The sequence below is a fragment of the Mustela putorius genome, unplaced genomic scaffold, assembly GCF_011764305.1.
Source record: "Mustela putorius furo isolate JIRA1106 unplaced genomic scaffold, ASM1176430v1.1 tig00003836_pilon_pilon_pilon, whole genome shotgun sequence".
Classification (NCBI taxonomy): Eukaryota; Metazoa; Chordata; class Mammalia; order Carnivora; family Mustelidae; genus Mustela; species Mustela putorius.
The window spans coordinates 26,984,591-27,005,974 of NW_025421989.1; the positions used below are offsets into that span (position 1 = coordinate 26,984,591).

General features: G+C 37.6%; 1 protein-coding gene across 3 annotated transcripts in view; it reads right to left on the reverse strand.

Moving 5' to 3' along the window:
• DMD (dystrophin) overlaps window positions 1-21,384 on the reverse strand; it is a 2,119,021-nt gene that overhangs the window by 611,368 nt on the left and 1,486,269 nt on the right. The window lies entirely within an intron of this gene.

Below are 21,384 nucleotides of genomic sequence, written 5' to 3' on the forward strand. Positions count from 1 at the left end.
TCACCTATAAAATGAGAGGGTGATGCAGATGAACCAAGTCAGTCCTTCCCCAAAGGAAGTATTAGTATTCATACTCTGTATTACAAATGACTTTAATTTAATACTGCATTGGATAAGAGTACCAAGAGAATAAAGCTAAGAATTATTTACTTATTTATGTATTTATTTATAGGCAATATTGTTAATTATTAAGAAATACTTCCTTCTAGTGTCCAACTATTGTCTCTGTCACCTTACTCTCCCTCCACTAAAGGGCTCATATCCCAGTGATGTTTACAAAGAAGTTTGGCAAAAAAAAGATCTCTCCCTTTTTTTCCCCTCTAAAATGGAACACATTTTGTTTCAATTTGGGAAAATATAATGAATATTTGTTATTAGTTTATAAGTCCTACACACATTTTCTCGTTTTTATTCTCCTAATAACCACACTAGTAACTAAGCTAGAAGTCTTTATGGTTTTAAATCTGAAGCTGTTTCCACTACCTCATGAGGCCAGTGAATGTGAAGGGATGAAATGGGCTAGATGGTAATGTTCCTGAAACTTAGTTGACTACTAAGCTCTTTGACAACTGCTGATTTTCTAAAGATTTTTGGGTTGAGAAAGGCCAAGTTTTGAAGATCTTACAATGTTTCTTTCGTGAACAGGTAGGGAGACAGGCCTTGTAATTTCAGCTCAATTGCTTTAGGTAATATTAAAATAATGGCAAGAACTTATCCAAACATTACACATCTATTTTGAGCATTTTCCCCTCTCTGTGTTGAAAAATTGGAGGGGCTAACTTTTAACCAATTTTCCACATTTATAAACTGTGATTGCTCAGAAGAAAAATCCAATTTTCAGGTTTCTAACTTTTATGGTTTCTTTACACAAAAGGGTGTTTGAAATATGGAACAAATTGCCAAAGACAGCTATTGAAGTAAGTGGCATAAGTCAGTTGGAGAGTACTGAACAAATTTCAGAATGGGAATCACATAGTAGTAGATAGATGTTATGAAATAAGATATTTTCCAGGGTTAGAATGTTAAACTCTGGTCATCTGTGGCCCAGCAAGCTTAAAATGTACTCTGGAATTCCTGACTCTTAAATCTTTAATACATTCAAGAGATTTTTTTAAAAAATAGCTTTAACCAGAACCCTCAGATAAAGTCAAATAATTGCCTCAAATTTAACCAGGAACTCTACATAACAGAGGTAGCAAAGCACAAAAATTCATTCATTTATCCACTCATTCTTTCATTTTGTAAATCTCAAGTGCTGAGTACTGTTCTAGGCACTATGGGTGTAACTGTGGATGAATGGATTAGGTATGCTTTGTGTAATTTAAAGGCAAATTTGTGGTTTTTGATACTTGGAAATTTTTATATAACAAAGATTATCATTGTTTTCATTTGATTTCATTTTAATCCATCCTCAAACAATGAAGATATTCTTTGCTTCTCTCTTCTGGATATATTTCTCAATGTTGGCTTTACTTTACTCTTTCTTTTAAGATCACAAATTTCTTTCAGAAGTAGGTTGTAGAAGTAACCTGATCAACTTTAATTTAAATTAAACCTGACCACAATGAACAGCTTTTACTGCTGAAATTAGCAAGCATGTCAATTTAGACTTAACACAAGCCATTTTCCTCTCTAATGAATAAAATAGGTCTCAGGGTATTGTGAAACCTGTTCTCTAGTTGGGTGATTCTCTATTTCTGCTGACAGACACATGCTTTGTAAGCACCTGAGAAGATTATTAATGACATCCTTTGAAGCAGTCTCCTTAAAAACCTAAGGAGATTCATAGCTGTAATAAAACTATGCATTTCTAAAGAATTTTAAAACAAAATCGTAACTCTTTATCCCACTCTTTGGTCAATATATATAAAGGTTCATTTCTAAAAAAGACACTGTACAATAATATATATTGCTATGGGATTTATCAGACACTGATATACTCATTAAATAGTGGTTTCTCAGTAGAGCAGAATGGGAATTTTCTCCCCTGGCTTTCTTTCCAGAAATAAAGGAAGGACTTGAATATGACATACTTAAATATTTTTTGATTAAGATATTACAAAAACAGTGACTGAAAGACTTTCTTGCTAGTGAACAGAACACACACAGGCAGTGAAAACAATGATTACTTTTTTCTTTTCATTTGGTTTTCCTTTGAGTATATTCTATTTGCTATTATAATTTCTCTTACCCAAGAACTTGTTTTACAACCTCCAAACTTTTCCAATAGAATGACCTTCACCTCTATTCCACTGAGCCACCCACAGATGGGAGAATACCTTAGATCTAATCATTAAAGTACCCACCTCCAAAATACCCATCTATGAAATTGTTTTCTTTGCCCCCATCTGGTGTTCTTACCAGATGTTTCTCTCACCAGAACACTCTTTCTACTCTAATCCTTATCCTCAAATGACCTCCAGTCCTCTTTTGTTCAGCATCCTCATTCTAGCTGTAGTGGTCTCTAGTTGTCAGGCTAAACAGGTAGAATGCTATTTATGCTTATTTGTTTTTCTGATAGGAGCCCATGTATTCATTACATATATAACTTAAGTGAACAAAACTAAAACCATTACATGCTTAACAGTACCAAAGCATAATAATTGAGCATGACTACAGGATTCTATCGTTCCAAAAGAAACAAACACGAGAGCAGGAAGGAATCAATGCTATTTCTAAGGGGTCATAGGCCAGCTACTGGGCTTTACTAAAAACAGCTTACCCCATGGAGATGAGAATTCATCATGGATTCCACTAGCTGAGCAAAGATGGAAGAAAAAAAAAATCTTCAAATACAAAGTGAAGTCATTAATCCTACTAAGTCCCCCCAGGGTTGAAGGAAGTGGTTATAAATAGCAATTCTATGAAAAGGGGAGTTAAGCAATGAAACTATACATACTCTAAGTAGGTCATTTTAGGTTCTCAGAAAGAATTACATTTTTTAATTGTATTTGGTAAAACAGAATTCTACCTAAATAATATTCACATAGAAAACTCTACAGTTTAGTTGAATATTTAGTGTTTATATGTTTAAGAAAAGACCTTAACAACAAACTCTTTACACTTTTAATATTTTCTACAAAAATCAACAGTCTTCATATAGTTATATTTAGAACTAAAGCCTACGGTGATTTTCAGTTGCTGCCATTTTCAGGACACAAACATGACTTCAGCTTTCCTGTAATGTAAAAATGTAAACCTTTTACTCTTTTATTTACAACCTTAAAAAATTAACATCAAAGATGGGCAAGGTGGAACAGTTTATTAAACTACTTTATGGGTAGAAAAAAAAGCATTTAAGGCAGGCAAGTCCTAAATTGTAGCCATTCTAGAAAGTAAAGGAGTTTTCCCTATGAGGAAGCTATTCCTATGTCTAGCTTCCAACTGCCTCACTGAGCGCCTTCATTCTGGCTTCTTTTCTTGCATTCAGCTGCGTCTCCAAATAGATTGCCCAAATCAAAAGCTGTCTCCATTGTCTTCCACTCCCTCACATTTACATGTTAAACTGACTTCGATATTTTCCTACTTGGTATAACATTACTACTTCTCTGAATGTTCTACCAGCATCTCCATTGGTAACTTCTTCATAAGCACCTTGTAACTGTGGTTATCCTTTTGTCCTCCATTCATTCAAGAAATAATTTTTGAGAAACCATCTTATTTTTATATAATTTAAAACTTAGAGAAAAATTGCGAGAATGATCCAAGAGCCCCCAGGTATCCTTCACCCCAATTCACCAACTGGTAACATTTTGTCACATCTCTATTTATCACTTCCCATTCTATCATTGTCTCTGTGTGTATATATCTGTACATATAATAGATACTGTTTTCTGAACCACTGGCAAATCATCTGCAGCTATTGTGCCCGTTACCTTTGATATTTCAGTGTTTACTTCTTAAGAAAAAGGCATTCTCTTATATAACCTCAGTCCAATTTCAAAGTCAGGAAATTTCCCATGGCTTTAGTTCCATAAATCCAATCCACATACTTTATTCACAGTATGACAATTATCTCACGAATTGCCTTTCATTTACTGGTTCGACTGATGCATTGAATTTTGTTGTCATCTCTCTCTTTTTTTTTTTTTAAAGATTTTATTTATTTATTTGACAGAGAGAAATCACAAGTAGTCGGAGAGGCAGGCAGAGAGAGAGAGGGAAGCAGGCTCCCTGCTGAGCAGAGAGCCTGATGCGGGACTTGATCCCAGGACCCCGAGATCATGACCTGAGCCGAAGGCAGCGGCTTAACCCACTGAGCCACCCAGGCGCCCCTGTTGTCATATCTCTTTAGTCTCCTTTAATGTGAAATAGTTTGCCTTTCTTTGAACTTCATACTGTTGACTGTTTTGAAGGCCAGTTATTTTATAGAATGCCCCCCCCCCCAATCTGGGTTTCTGCAAATATTTTTTTGTCAGTCCTGGACCTAGGCACAGGTGATAAAGAAGTGAAGGAAGAAAATTTATTCTTCTCAAGGAGAAAACAAACTAGTAGTTAATACAGGTAGTAAATAAGAAATTACAATAAGCTGAGGTGAGTATTATGGTAGGGGAAGCACAGGGAGTTACCAAAGCATATAGGAGAGATGGCTAACCACATTTAAGGGTTAAGGAGGGTCTTCAGAATGAACTGGAACTTACATGGTCCTCAACTCAACTTCGTCTAAATTATACAAATGTATTTTTTTAAATTGTCTCTATGACTCCTTATTTTAAAACATTTTTTAGCTTTATTGGGTAAGCCTGATGAATTGAAATTGTATATAAATGTATACAGCTTGGAGCCCCACGTCAAGGCTCCAGGCTCAGCAGTGTGTCTGCTTGAAATCCTTTCTCCCTCCCTCCCCCTCTACTCCTCCTCCTACTCACATGCTCTCTCTCTTTCTCTAAAATAAATAAAATCTTTACTAAATAAAGTATACAGCTTGATATTTGTTATATGTATACATTGCAAAAGAATCACCACTATCAAACTCGTTAATATAGTCAACATCTCACAGTTACTTTGGTGTCTGTGTGTGATAAGAACAGTTAAGATCTATCCTGTTGGCAAATTTCAAGTGTACCTTATTAACCAAAGTTACCATACTGAATATTCAATCTCTAGAACTTACTCATCCTAAAGCCAAAAGTTTGTACCCTATGATCAATACTGTCCCATTTCTCTCACTTCACAGCCCCGGCAAACATCATTCTACTCTGTTTCTCTGAGTTTGACTTTTTTTAGATTCTATATATAAGTAAGATCATACAGTATTTGTCTTTCTGTGTCTGGCTTATTTCAATTAGTAGAATGCTTTCCAAGTTCATCTATGTTATCACAAATAGCAGGATTTCCCTCTTTCTTAAGGCTAAATAATATTCCATTGTATATGTACATATACCATGTTTTCTTTATGGGTTCATCTGTTGATGGACATTTGAGTTGTTTCCATATCTTGGTTATCGTGAATAATACTGCCATGAACATGCAGTGCAGAAATTTCCTTGAGATCCTGATTTCATCTTCCTTGGATGTATATCCAGAAGTGGGATTACTGGGCCATATGATAGCTCTATTTGTAATTTTTTGAGGAAATTCAATATCCACACTGGCTGTACCAATTTACAGTCCCACCAACAGTGTACAAGGGTTCCTTTCTGTCCACACCCACACTGACACTTATAATCTCTTGTTTTTTTTGAAAATAGCTATTCCAATAGGTGTGAGGTAATACCTTACTGTAGTTTTGATTTTTACTTCTCTGAAGATTAATGATGTTGCTGGCCACTTGGATGTCTTCTTTGGAAAAATGTTTATTCAGGTTTTCTGCCCATTTTAAAATCTGATTATTTGTTTTTTTTGCTATTGAGTTTCAGGAAGTCCTTATATATTTGGGATCTTAGCCCCTTATCAGATAGACAGTTGCAACTATTTTCTCATTTTGTAGGTTGCCTTTCATTCTGTTGATTTTTTTTTCTCCTTTGGTGTGCAGAAGTTTTTTTTGTTTTGTTTGTTTGTTTGTTTGTTTGTTTTTTAATTTGATGCATTCCCACCAGTGTATTTTTGCTTTTGTTGTCTGTTATTTTGGTGTAATTATCTAAAAAGCCAAAGCCCAGGCTAATGTCAAGAAGCTTTGCCCATGTTTTCTTCTGGTAGTTTTATGCTTACAAGGCTTTAAATGCCACTGTCCCTAATAACCACTGTGGAGGCCATGACAACCAATATGCAAGCCTTTTACAACTGGGACCTAAGTGATTGGAGACCCAAACTGCTGCCTTTGGAAACCCATCACTCCACGGAAGAAAAGCCAAGCTTCCTGCAGGCTGTTCCCCACCAATGACTGAATGTGATAACGATACTAAAGCAGAGCCTTGTTTGGGAGACACAGGGCTCCTCTGGCTGCCTTGGCCTCAGTGACTCCCCAACAAGTCTGCTGAATCTTCCTTAGATCTATGGCACACTGGGATGCTTCTGCACAACGTCCTTTCCCTTTCCTTCACTTGGGGGCCGGCTTGCATTTTGATCCAGTGGTTCCCCCACCTTCCTTGACATCCTCCCTACTTCCTTTCACAAAAATATTTCCTCGAATAAAATCATTTCTTGTTTAATCCTGTCTTGGGATATTTAATTTCAAGCCCCAGTAAATATACCCACATCTGCCCTTATTTTGACCCTCAACCACTCATCAACACTTCAGATCTACATAACATGGAAATTCCATGATATTACCTCCTGGTTGTATAACTCACAACTTGTGGATATTATTAACATCCTTCCAAAGATTCAAGTACATTAGTATTTTAAAAGTACCTCTATTAAACAATCATTACTACTTGAAAAAAAAAAAAGGATATGGCCATTATTTTCAATGAGCCTAGAATTTAACTGGAGGAGAAAAAAGATAATTTAGGTGTGTTACATGGTAATGGTGAGGTTCTACTCTACATGTGTCTCTCAAGAATACTACAATATCCAAGCAAGCCATCAAAAATTGTTTATAATATAACAACTATTAGGTTTCCTGCAAGACATTGCAAAAGGAGCTTTTTGGCAAGTTTTTAGGCTTGGGAAGATAGAAAAGCTAAAAAAAAAATATTCCATTGGATAGACAGAGACCTCCCTCAGGCACAGCTTGTATGGTTGTACTGGGCTCTGTACAGAGAAGGGCTCTGTGCTTTGTTTTCTGTGGTTCTGTCGCCATCTTGAAATTCTTTATCATTTTTGTGTACATGTGGCCCGGCATTTTCAAGTCTCACTGTACCCCACAAATTATGTAGCAAATCCTGACTTCCACCCTGATGTGAACAGAGAATAAAAATTGTGTATCTTGTTTGAAGCACTAGTCAACTGGTGATGGGAAAAATGCATCTGAACACAAATTATATCATGTCCATCAAATGCCTTTTGTTTAGTTCATAAGAACTTACTTGAAATTTCTTTTGTAGCAATCATGAAGCTAAAAGATATATGTTTTAGAAGAAAATCTCTTCTGCTCAGGAAAGCAGAACAGAACAGAATGCAGTCGTTTAAGACAGGATCCTATCAGTACCAAAGGCTACTGGAGAAGCAAAGTCATTGTGACTAGAAAGAAGTAAAGCAAGGAACCCCCAGACAAAGGGATGAATCTTCTAAGAATTTGGGATGAAAAGGGGAAGCTGTGGTTCAGGCAACAAAAAGTGGCTGTGGGGATCTCAAATTACATCTGTAGTTTTAGCTAAGTATTAGTTGTTCCCAAGGGTAGGGTGGCCTTGAAAAATACATGAGAAACTACTAATAAATAATTCCCCAAACAGTTACTGACCTGCAACTAAGGCCAAACACTTGGCTTACAGACATGCACAAATAAACCTTGGCCTCTTTCTTTAAAAAACTCGTCATATAGCAGAAAATAAAGACTCATAAAGAATCAATACAATGGAAAATAATACTCATCATGACAGTAATAATTGTTTATTAGGCACTTACTATATGCCAGAAATGGTCTATCATAGTCCACAAGAATGGACTCTGGAGTCAGGTTGCCTGGGTCTGAATTCTGGCTGCCATTTACTTGGTTTATTATTTTTGGCAAGTTACTTAACCATTCTCTTCATTTCTACCACTGTAAAATGAAGATCACAAAAATATCCATCTCTTAACCTTGTTATGAGAATTAATGGGGTTCATGTTTGTAAAATGCTTGGAAGTCCTGTTGCATAAGAACTGCAAAAATTTTCAATAAAAAATTAACCAGTTTAATCATCATAATACTCTATAAGATAGGTAGTATTGTCTCCATTTTACAGAGAAGGAAAATGAAAGAAAAAGAAGCTAAGCAATTTTCCCAGGATCACAGACTGGTAAGTGTCAGAACTTCTAACACAGGACATTTGGGCCCAGTGCCCATACACTTAATAGAGAGGGTACAGTACTATATGGTTACAAAGTACGTATGCTGTGGTATAATAAAGTATACTACAGCATAACATAGTATGACATAATTATCACACAGATGAAATTAAATGGAACAGAAACATGATATGGGAATAAAAAAGGGGAAATTAACTATTTATCTAATTACCTAAGTACTTAATCAGTCAGGATACCTGCAATAAACCAATGACCCATTCAAATTGGGAAGGGAAAACTTTCTTCAAGGCCGGAAGAACCAAGTGGAGGGTGCAGTTAATAGAATCTGAGAAGTAGCTGCAGGGAGAGGACCTCTTGACAGGAGTTATGTCTGTAAAGGGACCTAACCATCACCTGACTCACACTCCTCTTTCCCTCGTCTCTATGAGTGCCTCCTACTAGAAGCACATAGTCACTGTTGCTGCTCATATTATTCAGCCTCCCAGGAGACAACAGGAAGTTCAACAGTAGTATATCTGAGAAAGAGTCCAGCAAAACTACCAAAGTAAATGCTGAAGACAGGAACAACCATTAGAAGGAATCAGTTTGGGGAATTACCACATATGGGAATTCTCTGGAAAGATTTCATAGAAGGCATGGGGCTGTAGGTAAACTTTGGAAGATTTGGCTAGGTCACGGGGAGGGCATTATAAGGCAAAGAAAAGCATGAGCAAAGACACTGCAATAAAATGAAGCTTCAACTGGGCTGACTGGTGCCTACAATTTCACTGAAAAACACAGGAGATAAGTTTAGACAGGCAGAATGGAAGCCCTCAGAGTTACATTTCACTACTCGCATCCTGTCATTTACCCTCCATTTTATACATTTGGTTTACTTAGCATTAAATTTGCTGTATGGGACACTCTGATTAGATAAAAGACAATTTATTTTACAGTTAGGTTTTTAAAAATCCATCTGAGGTATTGGATTTTATGACAAGGAACTGGGTAACAATGAAGACTAGAAAAACTGAAGCTATGAGAGCCAAGACTTGTGTCACTCCATGCCTTTGTGTACCTTATTCTTTCTGACTGGGACACCTTCCTCAGTTCTTGGTCTTTCCCAAAAATATGGTACACAGATAACCATGAGTGAAAGTGCTGACTGACAAGATGATTGGACACAGTAAGGGGAAACAGTGATACAAGAACGAGAATTCTAACTGGAAGGATGTGGAAATTACTAGAATACACCTCCCTGTTTCAAACAGTGTTTATTAGTATTACAAAAATTAGTGATCACTTGGATAACTTTAAATAGGAAAAATATGATAGCTACTTAAGAAATTATTATCAGATTCAAACACCCATAGGACAGTCTGTGGAATTTATTTCTCTACTTCTCATATAAGGTCTTTCTTACTTGTTGGCATTATGGGGGGACAAAACAAATTTATCTTAAGCCTCCCACATTTGAAGCCTTTCTTGTAATGGTGTACTATAAACCTATTCTACTAACAGTATGTTATTTTTAAAAAAAGATTATTTGTTTACTTGAGAGAGAAAGAGAGAGAGAGTTCTTGCACAAGCAGTTAGAGAGAGAATCTCAAGCAGACTCCCCACTGAGCACAGAGCCCGACTGGAGGCTTGATCTCATGAGATCATGACCCTGAGATCATGACCTGAGCCGAAATCAAGGCTTAGAAGCTTAACCGACTGAGCCACCCAGGCATCCAACTTTAGCATGTTATTTTAAAAATAAATTCTTTCCTGTGTTTGAAAAAGAGATTATGACGATCATTTCCAAGTCATTCTGCTACGGAAAACTTAAAGGAATGATTTATTTGTCACTTCATAAACCCCTTAATATGCAAAAATGGAAACTCCTTCCAGTGACACAAGCCAATAAGTAAATAATGTGGTCTAATTTGGGGATCTTGAAATATAATTTCAAAGTCAAGAAGAAAGAAGAATTTTAGGCTACAATTTGTTGATAATGATTTGCAAATACATTTCTAAGCTGACAGAAAGGGCTCTGATATTTTTAGCTGTTCAACATCAGATCTGTTATTCTACATTGTTCGCATTGCTTGAAACCCTATTGTTCTATAAATTTCACATGTTGACAAAGGATAATTGGGGCAGTTTTAAGACCAGTTTCTGTCATGTACATCACATTCACTTTTGATGTTATGACCCGATGAAATAAGTGACATGTTTTTTTTTTTCTCCCTCCATATATTTTAGAGGAAAGGGAAAAATGAAATCATTTTATAGTACCCATGTTTTGGGATTTTTTTTTTCCTGCTCCAACTTTCCATTATTCTTTTCTTGTTCTACCTCGAATAACACCATTTTGGAGGCATTCTAACTTCAGTTGGTCAAGATAAATTGTCTTTTATCTAATCGGAGTGCCCTATACAGCAAACTGAATTATAAGTGAACCAAATTAATAAAATGGAAGATAAATGACATGACATGAGAAGTGAAACAGAATTATCTGAGGGCATTGTTTGTAATATTTTGCCTGGTGTGGAACATCCTGATTTTGCATCCTAAAGATGTTGTCCAAAGCCACAGAAATGCAGATAACGAAGGCCAGTGTTAACAGGTTAAGTGGAGCACCAATCAAATGGGCAGGAAATATTTATTGGCAGGATTCTATGCACAATACATTACAGTAGGAAATGTGCTTTGCACGTGATAGAGGATGGCAAAAAAGAGCATCCTCAATGAATTCAAGGAACTTGCAATGGACTCACAATGCTGTTGGGGAGACAATCTTCAGGCCTGCCCATTTGCTTCCACACAGTTAGCCAATAAGAGAAGATGGCATGTAAATGACGAACGTTACTCTCTACAGACTCTATGCTGACAGGATTCTGAAGAATACAATTCTCATATAAGCACGCTCAGGGAAAGTGCCTTAGAAGATCAGGAACCTGAACTATCATTTGGGGGATGAACAGGACTAATAAGGACCTAATGATGGGAGGGGCAATTCCAGGGCAAGGACCGAGCTTGCACCAATAGATGGAGGCATGAACACACTAGAGTGCTTGGATGAAGAGTGTGTGAGTAGTGTAAAGAAATATGATGGCTGTGATCAAGCTGGGAAGGGAGGCAGGGGCTTAGACTACCAGATGAATGAGTAAGAATGTGATGTTTAAGGCAGTGGGAAGCAATAGAATCTTGAGAACAGAGGAGAGCCACAGTAAATGTGGCATTTTTAGAAATATTAACCTTCCACCACTGCATCCAAAGTTCTTTTGAAGAGAGGACTGGAAAACTACACTTGCAACAATCCAAGAAAACCCTCTTCCAGCCCCTCTGTTTAAATTTCCAGTCATGAAAACATGTATACCATTTTTTTAAGTGGGCCCATAGTGTGGAGCCTGATGCAGGCCTTGAGCTCATGACCCTAAGATTAAGACCTGAGCTGAGAACAAGAATCAGAGAATTAATTGACTGAGCCACCCAGTTGCCCCTGCAAACCATTTCTTTTTTTTTTTTTCCCCCACACCAAACCATTTTTAAATTTACATCAATGTTTTCAAAGGATGGTTTAAATTCAGGTGAACTCTGTGGAAGTTCTCTCATCAGTTTACTCATTATGACTACCTTCCCCTTCCTACTTTAAGTCCTTGACTATATTCATTAAAGCTTCTTTAAAATCCTTGCCTGATAATATCAACACATGACTCATCTCATGGTCCTTCTCCATGGCTCTTTTCCCACTTGATTGTGGGTCATATTTTTTTCTTTACATGTTTAAGCATCTTTTAAAAAAATTAACATATAATATATTATTTGTTTCAGGGGTACAGTTCTGGGATTCATCAGTTTTACACAATTCTAGCGCTCACCACAGCACATACCCTCCCCAGTGTCCATCACCCAGACACCCCCATCCTTCCCCCACTACCCCCAGCAACCCTCAGTTTGTTTCCTGAGATTAAGAGTCTCTTATGGTTTTTGTCCCTCTCTGGTTTGGTCTTGTTTCATTTTCTCCTCCCTTCCCCTAGGATCCTCTGTCACGTTTCTCAAATTCCTCATATCAGTGAGATCATATGATAATTGTCTTTCTCTGATTGACTTATTTCACTTAGCATAATACCCTCTAGTTCCAAGCACATCATTATAAATGGCAAGATTTCATTTTTCTGATGGCTGCATAATATTCCCTTGTATACATCTTCTTTATCCATTCATTTCTCAATGGACATCTGGGCTCTTTCCATAGTTTGGTTATTGTGGACACTGCTGCTATGAACATTCAGGTGCATGTGCCCCCTTGGATCACTACATTTGTATCTTTTGGACAAATACCCAGTAGGGCAATTGCTAGGTCATAAGGTAGTTCTATTTTCAATTTTTTTGAGGAACCTCCACACTGTCTTCCAGAGTGGCTGCACAGCTGTAAACCATTCCTAACTTAACCTCACACACCCTTTTATTTCAGCAGAAAATATTAACTCCACTGCAATTAAGCAAAATAAAATCAACCCCACTGCTGGAAAAACAGTGTCCCAGAGAATTATTAAGCAGATTTTCTTATTTTATTTGTAACATTATATTAAATTAGATAGCAGAAGAGAGTGACTGCAGTTTCAGTTTAGAAAAAAGTAAATATTCAGAATGCTAAATTCTTAGATTTCTGCTCTGAAGAATGAAGAGAATGTCAGAGTAGGAGAGAGAATTGGGATCCCTCCAAAATATAACTTCAAAGATTATTATCAGTGGTAGTAAGAATAATCAATATACTATTATGATGTCACATTTTGTGACCATAATGTTGCAATGTTCTTCTATATCTATCATTGCATTAGATCAATGATATTTTCTTTGGGAACTAAGTCTTCAGGTAATTCTTCAGGTTCTAAGAAAGAGGCCTGTTATTTAACAAGTTTTATACTAATCCCCTCAAAAATAAAAGCTCAAAGCAAATAAAAGTTTATGCTAAGAATGATTTCAGCCTTTTTGTTTTTCAAAACATTGTCAAGATATCACTTATTTAGCTGAGACAAGAACCTTGGTTTTTACTGCCAGTGGCAGCCACCAATAAACTGAGGCAAAGTAAGAGATATTACTGTTCTGTGACGCTACCTGTAAGTGCAAGTCAAACGGGGGAATGAGCAATTATCCAGAGGCAATTAAAACCCATGCGCGCGGTCAACTGGTGTCATTCAAGCCCCCAAATGCTCTTTTTCTATCTTCGAGTGGCGCATGTGAAGACATGAATTATCAAAATAATTGGCACAGCTGTTTGATTCATGTTGCCTATATAGGGAGAGAATCAGGCTCAGTTTATTCATCTGTAAAATGAGGGTAATTACATTTATATCAATCAAACTGGGGGAGATGAAAGTAATAAATCTATTTATCAGCATTCAAATACCTTAGGTAGAAATTAGTCAACTACAGCTAGTCCTGGTCTCTTTGTAAGAGCAGCAGTTGAGGAATATGTTATGTAGAATGTATTTAACTGATCGGGTCTCAACCTTCTGATGTCACCAAGTTCTGAGTGCTACAAAGCCAAGATAACAGACAGAGTGAACAATTCTAAGCTTGTGCTAAAATATGGTATCTTCACGGTATGAAAACCTCTTGAAGCTTTACAAGTAAGTGTAAGATGAGGGAGAGAGGGAGGGAAAAAAGCTTGACTATTGGGCCTCGTGCTTCAACAGGGACAACATACTTTACATATTCTCAGAGACTGACATTAATCTGTTTCTTCTCAGAAATTATATGACTGGGGAAAAGATAAAAAAAAAATCTGCCTTTGATTGGGTACTATGTGTTTAAGCCCCGGTTTAGCTGTAAATCATTTGTGAAGATCATTTCCTGGTAGGTGAACAGAGCTGCTCTCACGGAGTGTTAATCCACTGGCAGGGAGGTGTTGCTGGGGGGTACGAGGTATTAGACATTGATCAGAAGCTTAAGAGATGATCTATTTATTTTTGCTGTTGTAAGAGGAAAATTTCTATAATAAAACAATGATTCTGCTTCTCTGTCAAAAAAATACCATTTTATGACATAAAAACTCTCTTCAGTAAACAGAGAACAGACTGTTATTGGGGCACATAAAAATTACAATAGAATATATTTCCCTGTAGGAGCTCAACAGCCTTTAACTCAATTGGAACTTGCAGTGTGACAGCTTTTAAAGGAGGGGACATATTCTAGAGGGAGAACCTCAGATATACTTTTCAATTCCCTGGACTGTACTTGTTCTTATCCTATAAAAATGGGTCTACATTAGCACACTATGCCAGTAAATCACACACTTGCTCTGCAGCATGAAAAAAAGCCCAGCTTCGGGGGGCGGGGGGGGGGGTTGTGAAGGGGTTGCTTTATGTGGCACAGTTCCAAGCAAACACATGGCTCAGACGAAGCTGATTCTGAGGAATATGGAAACTTTATGTTCTGTTTGATAGGAAAATGTGTACAGCTTCTTAACTGTGAGCTCTAGATGTGCTCCAAGGGCAAGTATAATCAGTTTTTAAATGGATTTTGTAATGCCGCATACCTAATCAAGCTGTTTACATTGTAGGGAAGAGTTAAGTTTAATTCCCTGTTTTATTGGGAAGGGCGCTTATTATTAACACCCATTTCAATAAATTTTAAGTAATTTAAAAAGAAGAGCAGTCTTTGGAGAAAGGATTCAGTAAGATTTCTCTATTCGCTTTCCTGTTTTGTTTATACGATGTGAGCAAAATTGCTCACCCTTTGCTGCCTCAGACATTTTGGTGGTGTGAGACCAGGTGAGACAAAAAGTGGTAATAATACATAAAACGGTACTGTCAGTTGGTTCTAATTTCCAATACTTCAATCTCAATTCTCTCTCTCTTTCTTTTATTAATGACCTGCCTTACTTTTAGTGGAAGTTTTCTCTAAGATAGTGGCCAGAGGGGTAGTAATGAGGTCAATACTTCAATTAAAACTTCACAAAGCCAGGTAAGCTAATGTGAAAGCTAATTCTGAGCTGTTGGTTCATGAACAGGATGACGTTTTTCACCAGCAGTGACCAGAGTAACTCATACCACATGTGTTACTGAAGAGAAGACTGAGTATTAAATATCTGCACAATGGGCAGCCCAAAATGGAAGGTTAAAAAAAGAAGAGAGAAAGGGAATGTGAGGGATGCAATTGATTAAACAGTTTGGTTTAGTGAATACACATCTTGTAATCTTTTAACAGTAATTATCTGCCTGATCCACTCAAATACCATACTCACCGGCAATAAGTACCAAAACCCGTCACCCCGTCCCTCTAAAAGTGCACCATTTTACAATTCAAGCTCCTACAGCATCACTTCTCAGCCTTGTGGCTAAGATCAAGTACAAACTGCTACAGCATAACAATTACAACATGATAACAACTAGTGTTGTGAGTTTCCTGTGTGCCAGATATCACCCTAAGCATCTTGCCTTTATTAATGGAGGCCGACCGTCTGAGCCAGGTACTCTTACCATCTTTTATAGACAAGAAAAATGAGGCAGGGAGAGGTTACATAATTTACTCAAGGTCACGGAACTAAGACAGTGGAGGTAGAGCAAAATGCCTCAGATCATCCTTTTCTGGTACATTGCAGCCAGAACTTCTTGGGCAGCTACAATGCAGCAGAAGCTGGGCTCAATGTTTCACAAACATGATTTAATTCTGACAACAATGCTACCTAGCTGGATGCTAGATATCCATTATTACACATGAGCAACTTCCCCAAAGGCAGCCAGCCACTTAAAAGGAGAAAACCATTTGACTCCTAAGCCTATCCCTGTCTGCGTGCCACAGACCTCCGGACCTGCTACTCTGCTTTTTCTTCTCAAACATATTCTTCACCTTCTTGCCCTTGTGATGTTTCTCATGCCACTAAACCCATCAAGGCTTCATTACTGTCCAAGACTATCTACAGTATCTAAAACTGAGTGCAAGGGGTTAAACAAATCATGGGAAAAGAAAAAAAAAAAAACAAAAAACAGGAGGGAAAATTACATAACTGGTTTGTTAGTATTCATTCTTCTCCCAACATCATTTCCAGATGGACACTTTCTCAACTTTTATCCTCACTGTTGTTAGTCCACACAATTGTTTCAAATTTGTCTTTCTGTAATACTGGAAATACATAGATCTATGGTTAAAATGGAGGGATCATGACACTTTCTCTATACCTTATATAGTTTCTTATAATTAAAAAAATCCCAGTAAGAAAGCCTGCATTAAAATTATATAAAATCAGTTATTATTAAATTTTTCACAGCTATACTAGTTTCCTATGGCTGTTGTCACAAATTATCACTAATTTAGTGGCTTAAAATAATCTGCATTTATTATTTTATAGTTCTGGAGGTCAGAAATCTGAAAATAGGTCTTAGAAGCAAAAATTAAGGTGTCAGCATTTTAATTTAAAAATCAAATTAAAAAATTTAAAGTGTCAGCACTTGTCAGGAGCTTTTGTTCCTTCTGGAGTCTCTCAGAGAGATCTGGTTCCCTTGCCTTTCCCAGCTCCTAGAGTTTACCTACCATCCTTGGTTCTTGGCCCTGTTGCCCATCTTCAAAGTCAGCAGGTTAGCATCTTCTCATTCCTCCCCTTGCCTGCTTGCAGGATTACATTGCCTCTTCTCTTCTAAGGACGCTTGTGATTACAATGGGCACCCAAAAATAATTCATCAAGACCCCCTGCCCTATCAACATGGTTTTTAAAAAAATTTTTAGTTTTTTAATTTCTTTTCAGTGTACCAGAATCCATTGTTTATGTACCACACCCAGTACTCCATGCAGTATGTGCCCTCCATAATACCCACCACCAGGCTCACACAAGCTCCCCCCCCCACCGACCCTTGAAAACCCTCAGATTGTTTTTCAGAGTCCATAGTCTCTCATGGTTCACCTCCCCTTCCAATTTCCCCCAACTCCCTTCTCCCTTCTCCTCTCCATCTCTCCATGTCCTCTGTGTTATTTGTTATGCTCCACAAATAAGTGAAACCATATGATAATTGACTCTCTCTGCTTGACTTATTTCACTCAGCATAATCACTTCCAGTCCCATCTATGTTGCTACAAAAGTTGGGTATTCATCCTTTCTGATGGAGGCATAATACTCCATAGTGCAAATGACAGTACAGACATCAACATGTTTTTTTAAGGCTTTTTAAAAACGACTTTATTGATTTATTTGAGAGAGTGAGGGAGAACACAAGGTGGGGAGGGTCAGAGTAAGCAGCAGACCTCCCGCCGAGCAGGAGTCTGATCATGGGACTCCAGGATCATGACCTGAGCCAAAGGCAGTTGCTTAACTTTAGCCAACTGAGCCACCTCGGCACCCCTCACGTCAACATCCCTAACTGCACCCCTCTGCAAGTCCTTTCCACCATGGAAGGTAACATACTCACAGGTTCCAGGGATGAGGACATATCTCTCTTTGGGGAGCCATTAGTTAGCCTACTACAAATGTCCTGCTGTCATTTCGCATGAAACTGCCTGACATGATGTGGTATACTTTTGGGGGCTCGTTCAGTACTATGTGAAAGTCATTGTCAAGGGTTACAAAATTCCACAATCTGGAAAGCACAGGAGACATTAAGCAGTGAGAAATCAGCTCTCCAGGGCAGATCTGGTTTAACTAAAGACCTCCAGAGGCAGGAGAGGTGTACTGTCGCCTTTTCCTCATCCCATCACCAAAAGTCCCTCTGAATGTCCCTATTAAGAGGTGGAAACTGCAGCTCACAAAAGCGTTACATTAAGAAAAATTAATGAACTGTGACTCCCTGAGGAAATCAGGGTGTTGCTGTTTTGTGACAAGCAGCTCTTCCAGGAGTGAATCCTGGCAGAAATCCAGAACAAAGTCCTTATCTTTGGGGGAATGACAGCCTGCAGGAAAGGAAGGGGTACTGCCTTCTTAGATACAGAGACACCAACTTCCCCTCAGCTTTGCTCATTCAGCTTCATTCTCCCCCATCAACACCTACTCATCAACATTAAGCCTTCTTCCCAGCTGTCTTCCTCCCCCTTCTCATTTTTAAACTGCTTCTACTTTTTGACTTCTTTTCTCTGCAACAAGTACTACCAAAAATTGGAAAGCTTTTTTTTTTTTTTAATTGTTACTATGGAGAGAGCAATTTTCTCATCAAGGAAAGGAGGTGGTACAGAAGGAGAGGGAAGAGCCACATATGAAAATTGAGAGTTAGCCTCTGTGTCTTTTCAACAATATCCAATTAAATCTTGTCACTACCATACACAAAACAACAAGAACACAGTGGGTGGCCAAGTTAGCCCAAGGACTTGAATGAATGGTAGGCTCTGGGATACAGTGTTGGGGGAGGGGATAGGAGAGTATGTAGGAGGTAGGGAGCCAGGCCACTCCTCCTGAAATGGAACTAATGAGCAGTGATCACTGATAGATAATTACTATGCACTTATTTGAATTGAGGCATCTTTCTATTATTCTCAGGTAAATGACCTTCAGAATGGCAGAAGACTTTTCTCCCAAATGATGAAATACAAACATGGACACAAACAAAACAAATAGACGGAAGAGACCTGTGAACTGTTCCTCAATGATAAATTGAAAACAAAATGAAAGAAAATTGAAATACATAATCATCTAGTGGCGAACATCAGTGAGATTTTAATTAAGTCTAGAATTTTGTATTTCAAACTATAAAGAAATCTATTGCTGATTCACAGATGTGCCAATATTAATAAAGACCTGAAATACTAATCCTCCATTCTAATTCTCAGGAGATGAATCACACATCTGCTTTATTCTTTCTGATCATTCCAAGCAAAACAAAATTAAGAAATTTTTAAATGATGAGGTTTTTCAAAGTACAATAGATAGCTCATTGTCTCTTTAGTACAAAAATCCTGCATAAATTTTGTACACAAATATTATGCCTAAAGGCTTGCAACAACAAGAGTAATCAAAGGAAAAGAACTGCAAAATAGTAAAAGCATGCATTTAAAATGTTGGTGGTGATGACATTTACAGCAAGAGTTGGGAGCTGAAGCAACGTTTTGGTCCTCTCTTTCCCATTACCCACACCACCTTTAAAAACATGATGAGTTTGTTATACAGAACATAATGATGAGACGTCTTAGATATGCAAATATGTACAGAGAAGATAAGGCTACAATTGAAGTCTGTGACCTGGCTGTGTCAGTCCATACACACCTCTGGTGTAAAAGTCACACCATGGACTTACTTGGATTCATTCTTTAATGCAAGGGTTCATACTGGAGAGATGTTTAAGAAGGGCAGTGTTATTCGAAATTATTTTTGAAAACTAGTTAAGATCATAACCTTATAAGGGTTATTTGGAGCAAATAACCCAAATGCAGAGCGCCAGGCCACTTACCCATCTCACGTGACTTCAGAAAAAATTCACTATCAGCCAGTTTGTTTACAATCAATGATTCTCGTATTGACAAAGCCGAAAATACAGATAGATCAACAGGAAGAGAGAAAGGGAGAAAGGGAAGAAAGAGGAAAACAAAGAAGGAAACAAAGGAAGAAAGGAAGGAAAGAAGACAAAGAAGGAAGGGAAGAAGGGGGAAAGGAAGGGAAAGAGAAAGAATGAAGTCCGATTTATGGGATGGATACTCGCTCATCCATTTCCTGTTACCATTTTCTGCTTCCTACTTCACAACAGTAGCAGAAAACAAAAAGACTACATTATTCTAAATTACAGACTATTAGATAAACAAATAAAAACTAAGATGATTTGCATGAAAAGCAAACAATAAGCTCTTTTCACAGCAATACTGAGGGTTTCATTAAGCAAAGTTGTAGGGAAGAGCTACATATCTTTTCAATCTCTCAGTTACTGTCGAATCTGTAAATCCCATGCCCCATTACCCCCATACAAGCCAGGGAGATAGTCTCACATAATAACACTTTATTTGTGATTGAACGAAAACAAAAGGGTTGCCTCTTCTGAATATATACAATGAATTTTGGGGGCTTCATGCTTGGTTTTGTTGTTAGACCACTAAAGATAACCAAATTTCTCATATAGTTAGGGCACAAAGTTGAAAGACATGTCTCATTTAAAACACTTATGCATAAGGACAAAATCCGGGCAAAAATACTTGTTGACACAGGGGCGCCTGAGTGGTTCGGCAGGCTAAGCAGCCGACTCCTGGTTTTGGCTCAGGTCATGATCCCAGAGTCCTGGAATTGAGCCATGCATTAAGTTCTGCACTCAGTGGGGAGTCTGCTTAAAGATTCTCTCCCTCTGCTCCTCCTTCTGATTGTGTGCGTGTGTGCACATGTGTGTATGACCATGCTTTCTCTCTCTAAACTAAATTGATCTTTAAAAAAATTTTTAAAAAACTAGTTGACACAGAGTTGGCTTGTTTACTGGACAGATATATTCTTAAGCCTGAATATCCTAAATCAAGGCAAACTGACACGTACATATTTCAACTGCCCATGGTGACTTCTGTAAGGAGGAAAAGTTAGACAAGAAATTTGACGTTGGAGATTATGAATTATTTAAAACTCTTGATCTGATGCAGGTTAAAATGTCTGTGATAAAATAAAACAAAACCCCAAAATCATCTTTCAAGTTAGAAAATTATGAGTTGTATGTTATGAAGTCTATAATTACTTTAAGATTCTTCAGCACAGATATTTTATATGTGATAGTATGAATGTGTTAGCAGTCAGTTGCCTCGGTCAGGAATTCATACGGGGGATGGGGTCAGATTTTAATCAGAAAGGTCAGATTCCTGCGGCAGGTGCTACAAGTACTTTAACCATTTTAATCACAGTCAACACCAGAGGCCTTGCTAATGAGCGAAATGAATGTTAGAAATGAATTTTCATTTATGAGATCACTGTTATTCAAGATACATGTTCAGGTTAAAAGATGTTAGAGACACTCCTCATCTTTACCAGGACCAGATACAAAAATCCAGCAAGTACTGATCCTGTACTTTTTGGAATGGTACCCAAATTTTGAAGTCCAAACCATGCTGTATCTCTACACTGAATCCAAAGTTTCTGATTACATGATACCCTCTATAAGGTTAATTGAATCCTACCTTTAAATTTTAGAATATTTGCATATT